The 8397-nt window shown below is 35.0% G+C and overlaps 1 non-coding gene across 1 annotated transcript; it reads right to left on the reverse strand.

Moving 5' to 3' along the window:
* Positions 1 to 8008: 8008 nt before the first annotated feature.
* TRNAR-CCG (transfer RNA arginine (anticodon CCG)) lies at positions 8009 to 8082 on the reverse strand. The gene has a single exon. It is a non-coding gene; the product is annotated as a tRNA-Arg (tRNA).
* Positions 8083 to 8397: the final 315 nt, after the last annotated feature.

The following is an 8397-nucleotide window of genomic DNA, read 5'->3' on the forward strand; positions in this document are numbered from 1 at the left end:
TAATATCAACAGTTTGACGGTAGTTCCCCCTTGAATCTACATGAACTTAACTATTGGAAATTAATTATAATAAATTAACAAATCAATGGTAGTCAATAATAGTAATTCAACCCTTGTTGATATCTCGAATCCTTATGTAACCAAATCTCTACGAGCTATGTAACTGTAGAGATCTCTATTTAAACCCCATTAATAGTTGACGTTACTAACTACTCATTACCAATTACTTGGGGTGACTAAATTGTAATCATTCATTTATCCTTGTAAACAACGAAACAAGGCTGTCTTGCTATGTAATTACCACAATTTATGTATTGGCATATCTTCTTTTCCATTCATCTTAGGTGCCAATCTCTTAATCAATGGTTTATGTTCTCTTATTTCATTCAATCACTTCATAAGCACAATATTGAAATTAAAATATGTGTGCAATGTAATGAAATAATGCAAACTATTGTGCTCCTGAGTATATTACATTGTTACTAATTATAACAATACTATTTCTTACTTATTTGTGTAGTGTTAAATTTCTAATGGGACCCTATTTCGTTGAATATGAGATAGTACACATCTCACTAGATTGTAGTATTTAACGTACGTAACCGTATATTAATACTTACTTTCATTAAAGTTCAGAATTTGCCATTAGTGAATCTACTGTACTAAAGAAACTGAATTGAATCTAAGATAGTGTGCTGAACATTACAAAATCACCGTTAGAATGATAAACCGAACGGTTCTCTGTTATTGTTCAGTAGTCTAATTCACTCTCTGTCATTACTTTATTCTCTGTATATATTACAATTCCAATGCATTCCTTTTTCATATATTACAATTCCAATAAAATGTGGATGTTTGTCGTTAAGGTTTTTATGCAAGATTTTTTTTTTTTAATAATGAATCTTTAGAACTGAGAACTGTTAGTTGTTAATGAACATTATGTAGGTTGTTCTCCTGTTGCATTCTTGCAATCGTAGCATTTATGATAATTGAGAAAATTGACTTTTTATCTTAATGTAGCATGTTCAGTATGTCATTGACTTTTCAACCTTAGTGTAGTATTTCGTTCGAGTGACTTCTTGCAAATTTTAGCATATTGAAATGTTGTTCATCTTTAACTTTGTTATAGTACATTAGTTATATGATGTGTCAAACTAAAATATTCTTGTTAGTAGAAGTTACTCATTCATAATCACCTGTATCTCCATTTAGCTGAGTTATGTGAAGGAACAGAGACACCATTTTGTTATAAACGTTCTCTGTATTATTGTTAAGAAAAGATGAAATGCGACTATGCTGACAACAGACTCATAAGTATACATAACCTATGCTTTCTTCACTTTGCGAAAACTTTTTTTTTTCAATATAATTTTTTTTACGAGGGGCACTCGGAAAGTAAATTACCCATGTTCCAGCTTTAACCTCGCTTCTTGATGATTTTCGAGGTCGAAAATTATGAAGCAGTGAGAATGTGACGCTGAATCCAAAAATATGGTTACATTGCTCTTTATTGAAGGAATTGAGAAGGCTATTTTGGATTAATATGCATTATAAATGACATTTTCTCTCTCTTGACTTGCTACAAGCTAGCAACAGAAACAGGAAATACGTAAAACTTTCTGAAAGTGACTAATGTTGCTTTAGCTGCGCAATTTTGTAGGAAGTTTACTTGTCGAAGATTACTCATAGTCATCCTACAGGATACATATTCGTGATTTTGGCAACGTGACACCGCAGTAATATGTTGAAATTGGTTAAATAGATATGAATCTATAGATAAGTCTAGAGATCACGCTATTGAATTCTTCCGGCTGTGACAGTACACGTATGTACATGTGTGTCACGCCACGTATTTTGGGTGCGGCAGTCTCTAAGAGCCAATCAGAATGCAAAAGAGCAATAAGTTTCCATATTTGTGGAGATGATAAAACGGATGTACTGACGGATGTGAGGCTTGGGTGTGACCCTCGAGAATAATATAAAAGAACCTCAAGGTCTCAAACGGTTGTTGAGAAGTTCAGAAGTTCCGGTGCAAAGGTGCAGAGGTTCGAGACGTCGGTTGTGACCAGACAGAATCATCGTCAAAGTTTCTAAGAGTTACAAGAATACTACCATAAGGTATGTATAATCCCTTGTTGCATCATAAAATTCAAGTTTAGAGATGTCATGCGGTACTTCAAAATGAATTGTGTACCTACCATAAAACTTTCAAGGTTAAGAACTGTTGTCACATACTTGTATTTCATCTTCCGTTTCTTCTAACTTAAATATTTCAATCTCTAGCCTGTCAATCAATATATATATATTAATGCACCTAGCTGTCCATGTACTATCAGATATTCCATTACTTTTGTTGAATCACTAAATCAAGTGTTGTTATATATTACCATTTTAGCTATGTAATAAACTTACTTTTTATAAATAATGTTGTCATTCCCCTAGATTAAACCACTTTTCCCATGAAAATCATGGTGTAATTCAAGTATATTTCTTTGTGACATCCGCTACAGAATTAGCGTGAGCAGATCTCTACATTATGGTGGAATAAAACGAGCTAAATAATTAAAAAGAGTCTGCACATCGTCACAGTCTAAACCATTCGTCGCCTTTTATTACCGTTTTCGCTCTATAGGAATCAATATTAAAATCATAAGTCGTACAGATTTCTACCACTTTTGGTTTGTAATAGAGAAATAATGTCACAGATACAACCTATGATTGTGTACTGAATCCATACATAATATAAACTGCTTTTCGCTATTTGTTGCCGTTTATTCACTACAGTGATCAGTGTTTGTTGAGCTAGGAAATCAGATTTCACAACTTTCGGTTTAACTACAGAGAACTATCAAACGAAAAATATTCTTGAGAATCTGAATCTATATACAATAGAATATTTCTCGCTATCTCTTACATATTTTCAAGACATTTTCCACAGGACAGTGCAACCTCCCAGTAACAAGTGCTCTTGATTTTGTTCTGCAATCTCCTGTTTGATTGCTGATGGGACAGTCATATCAGTACCAAACTTGTCTTTAAATTTTCTTCCACCAGATGGAAATAACAGTAGAGTTTCAGAAAATTCTTTCTGGAGGAGGGAGTATTTGTATATTCGCGGAAGGACTGATCTGTGCTGCACATGTTTAGTTTAGACCTTTTAAAATTATTTGGGCTTAAAACCGAACGTCTTTGGGGATATAACCTCGGCCATCCTTTGAAAGAAACATACCCAGTCAGTTTCTAAATGCAGACGAAGACTACTTTACTTCTCAGGTCACTTCCTTCATATTATGAGTCAGATATGACGACACGTAACAAGACAACAAATAAATAAAATAAATAAACTTTACTTCTTTTACTCCAAACTATGCTATGCATAAGTGTCGAAAGTCTTTTAGAACGACTTTGTCCGTCCATTTGTCGATAGATATCAGAGCAAACACGGTAAGAGATATCCAGATAAGGTTTTTCACAATCGATTCAGCGTCCCAGGTATAGGTTCCATCTCCCCATTAACCTACTATTCAAACGGGAAATGGTTCAAATTAACCATTTCCGGTTTCAACATTTACCACTATAGAACGGAAACGGTAACAGATAGCGCCAAGCTGTTTCTTGCAAGCGATTCGGTGTTTCAAGACAACAGATCATGACTGTCGATAACTTTACCAAAACCGGAAGTGGTTCAAATTTACAATTATTTCCTGTTTCAATATTGATTTCCGTAGAGCGAAAATTGAAAGAGATATCAAGATGCAGTTTTTATTTTGCAATCAATTCAGCTTCCCATGAATAGGTTCAATCTCTTCATGCTAATTCTATATTAAAACCGGAAGTAGTTCAAATTAACCATTTCTGCAATTGATTCAGTGTTTTAAGACAACAGATCATGACTACCACTCTTCAAAATCGGAGATGGTTGAAATTTATTACTATTTCCAGTCCAAATACTGATTTTCATAGAACAAGAGCGGTAAGAGATATCTAGAAACATTTTATTTTATTTTATTTTATTTATTTTTGCAATCGATTCAGCTTCCCAATGATAAATTCGATCTAATCCGTTATTCCTCTATTCAAATCGGAAGTGGTTCAAATTAGCAAGTTTAGGTTTCAACAATTATCGCTTTAGAACAAAAGCAGTAACGGATAGCGAGTAGGCCTAATGGCCATTTGACATGGATTCAGCGTCCAAAAAGAGGTTCTATCTTCGATGTTACTACTCTATTACAGCTAGTAGTTATAGATGTACTACTTGATGTTTGAGTACTGCATTCGTATAGTTTAGAAGTCTGTCGTAGTTTCACACTGTTAAACGGAACTCATTCGTTGAGATGCAATTTACAACCAAATGTTTCTTTTGCTATTTAATAAAGAATATATTAGTTGTGTAAAATTTCATTTTTACTTTATCTTACTCTCTCTTTTGCTCGCTTGGTCGCTCTCTTCTACTTCACGTAATAGCTTTTCTATTACTTTTCCAACTACAGTAACTCTAAATAGTACGCGACAGTGATCGTAGTTTGAGGGAAATTTTCCCTAATCCAGGGAAATTTCGTAGGTAAATTCAGCGAAAAGACGAAAACGGGAAGTTTTCAATAAAACATGAAAATCCAGGGAAATTCTCGCGCTCACTAATTGGCCAATATAATGGTTAATTTTTTCTTTGTTTCTCAGAAATAAACCGACACAATAGCAACACTTTGTGTGTGCGTGTTTGTTCAAAATATCATAATTTGCACTTATTGTTGGGTGAACTTTTTGTAAAGGAAAAAAGTGAAAGTAAAAAGAAAAAAGCAGAAAGCAAATGAATAAAACAAATGAAGGAGTGGATTCTAAAAGAGCCTAAGTCAACTTTTGTCAATTTTGAGACATTGGTTCTATTAAGTTCCCTTTCAGTATGTCCGTATACTGAACATGGTTTCAGGCCAAAACTTCATAAATCAAATTAATTGTAGGCAAAAGAAAACAGCATTCTTTTCCAAGGTGTCCTAAGTTAACAGTATTCTCCGAAACTAATTTCTGGCTATGCCTAAAAACACTTATAAAACTCTCGCTATAGATGATAATTTCAACGCTATCTTACGAAAAATAGGCAATTGCAATTTTCTTTCATGTAGATTAGTTTCCTTGCACAGAAATAGAATGATGGAAACAAACACACAAATGGTCTCCTGAAAAACTTACTTTTTTGACTTAGACTGTTTTGGAATTGAGCTCTTCAAATGTGATTGGCACTTCTTTTAATATAGCTAAATTTATCTTATCAAATAACTTGTCATAGCAATTGGACACTCAGCAAACTAGGGAAAATTTGATAAGAAAAGGGAAAATTTTGTGTCGTTGAGTGAAATTATCATACCAGGGATCCCTGGTATGATTCCAGCTAACGCCAAATGGGTCTTGAGTTGGACAACCATCATTGCGTGGACCTCTTTCGTGTTCTCCCGTTTCCTTCCATTTCTTTCATTATCATCATCATCTCTCTTAGCCTTCAAAACATAGTCATGAGCAGTAAAACTGAAAGATTTCTTAAATACTTAATGTTTTTCTGACCAGAGTATGTATTCGTTTATTAAAATAAAAATATGTCGTAACAGTTTCAATAACTTAATGTTATCTTTATCAGACGTTAATTGGCGAACATACTTTCTTGATATTAAATTATTATTGATATACAATTTTAAGTTTAGGAAATTATATAAAAAAATATTTTCTACCGGATGGAAGCAAAAGCTGAGTTTAATTCTGATACTTTCTTGTTTCTGTATAAAAAAAAAAAAAAATAAAAATAAAATATGTCAGAGGCCACTTTTCAGCCACTCCTAGATCTGCGAAGGTGTTACCTTGTCCCCATTGTGGAAAGTTTTATGTGAATGCAAGAGGATTAGCCATTCATATAGGTAAAAAGCATCCGATCATAAACGCAGAAGAGGATTGTCTTCATATCAATAATAATAGCTTTCCTGACTGTAGAGCCACAAATGTAAGCATCACTAATTGCAATGGTAGCACAAAGGATTTAACGTTACCTAACTTGGGTAAACTGTTGACGTCATTAAGATCCTCTACACACATCCTAAGACGTGTCCCTCGTGGTGCTCGAACTGAGGTTGCCGGTGCACTTTCCAAGTTATTACAACAAGTAGCTATTTCAAATAGAAAAAGAGAATGGATCAACCTGTTTATATTTCCATTTGTAGCACTATCTGCTCCCAAACAATCCGAGAATGTAAAGAACCTTACCTCATGGGTAAAACAAAGAGTTCGTGTTTGGGATAATACAGGTATGGACGCCTTAACCTTGCAATCGCCAAAGATCAAGAAATCTATGCCTAAACAGAATGTGTCAAATCTGAAAATTATTGAAAACGAACTAGCAGATGGTGATATCCGAGGAGCAGCCCGTTTACTAATGTCAGATGATACAATAGCAGCCCCTGACACTTCAGTGTTTGAGACGTTGTTGGAGAAACATCCAGCCCACCTGAACATTTACTTCACCGAATCTTCCAGAAGATCAAAACAGGGTTCAAGGAGTTTCAATAAACGAAGTTAAAAATGCTATACATTCTTTTCCATCTGGCAGCTCGGGAGGTCTAGATGGTCTTCGCCCTTCGATTCTCAAAGATCTTTTATCTTGCCAAATACTCGATTCAAAGGAAAAGCTATTAAAATCACTTTGTGATCTGTTAAAAGAAAAAAAATAAAATAAAAATAAAATTAGAGTTAAAAAAAAACTATATTATAAACAATATATAAAATTTTAAAATATCAAAAAGCATTATATAAAGAATATTATATTTCAAAGAATATAATAAAATAGAAAATAATTTGTGTTTTTATACAGCTTCAAGAATAAAGGAGAGAGTTTTTTTTTTTTTAAATGTTATGAAGATCTTCCAGTTAACGTCTGCTAAAGATAACGTTAAATTATTGAAACTATTACGCTTTATTTTAATTTTAATGAATAAGTATATATCCTGGAAAAAAATTAATTATTCTTTTTTATATCATTTTAAATATGTAATTGTTGTTGGGAGTTCTAAAGAAGATATAGTTGGAATTTAAAGATCGAAGACTCATAAGAAACTTATACATGAACCAATAAGTAAGTGTTAGGATAGGGGAAGAACTTACGGAAGAGAGTGCAATTGGAAGGGGAGTTCGACAAGGATGCTGCCTCTCGCCAACACTATTTAATGTCTATCTAGAAGAGATAGTGAAAAAGAGTTTACATGATGATGACGACATTTCGGTAGGAGGTAGAATGATTAGATGCGTAAGATTTGCAGACGATATGGCGCTTGTTGCAGAGTCTGAAAAGAAAATCAATAAAATGTTAGAAAACCTGAGGATGGGCTTTGAAGAATATGGGATGAAAATAAATGTTAGAAAGACAAAAACCATGGTGATTGCAACGAAGAGATCTGTGTCAAATATAAAAGTGGGAGGGAAGAAAATAGAACAAGTGAATAGTTTTCGATATCTGGGTAGTATTCTTAGTAATGACATGAAGTGCGAACCTGAAATAAAAGAAAGGATAGGAATGGCGAAAGAAGGCTTTAGGAGGAAGAAAAGTCTGTTTTGTGGGACCTTGAATAGAGAATTGAGAAAAAGACTCATAAAATGCTTTGTGTGGAATGTTGTACTATATGGGGCGGAAACGTGGACATTACGTAAAAGTGATGAGAAACGACTGGAAGCATTCGAAATGTGGGTGTGGAGAAGGATGGAAAGAATTAGTTGGGTCGAGCGGAAAACGAATGGGGGGATGGGAGTTAGATTTCTGGGTTTTCGGCATCTAAGGCCATTTAGCCCTTCACGTTTTGAGGGATGACGTCCCTCGGCGAACACACAATCCGGGGAAAGGGAAGGAAGAAAGGATTGGGGAAGGAAGGAAGCGGCCTGGGACCTATAAGTTAGGTACCACCCCGGCATTTGCCTGGTGTGAATGAGGAAAACCCAGGAAAACCTCATTTGCACGTTTTGCACTTTTTCGACCGAGTGCCCCCACCGGGAATCGAACCCGGGACCGCTCGCACCGGAGGCGAGAGCGTTAGCGACTACGCCACGCGGGGCCACGGAAAACAAATGAGTGTGTGTTAGAAATGGTGGGGGAGAAAAGAACACTTTTAGATATTGTTAAGAAGAGGAAGAGAAACTGGTTGTGACATTGCCTAAGAAGAAATTGTATCATGTTGGACGTCATAAACGGTATGGTGGCGGGAAAGAGAGGTAGAGGGCGAAGGAGACTACAATTAATGGATGATATAAAAACAGAAAGATCATACATGAAGACGAAGAGGTTAGCGGAGAACAGTGGAGCATGGAAGCTTCTCAGTTGCTGCAAGTGACCTGCCAGTAAGGGCAGAATACCTATGATGATATGATGAT

The sequence above is a fragment of the Thermobia domestica genome, chromosome 16 (assembly GCF_964235325.1).
Source record: "Thermobia domestica chromosome 16, izTheDome1.hap1.1, whole genome shotgun sequence".
Lineage (NCBI taxonomy): Eukaryota > Metazoa > Arthropoda > Insecta > Zygentoma > Lepismatidae > Thermobia > Thermobia domestica.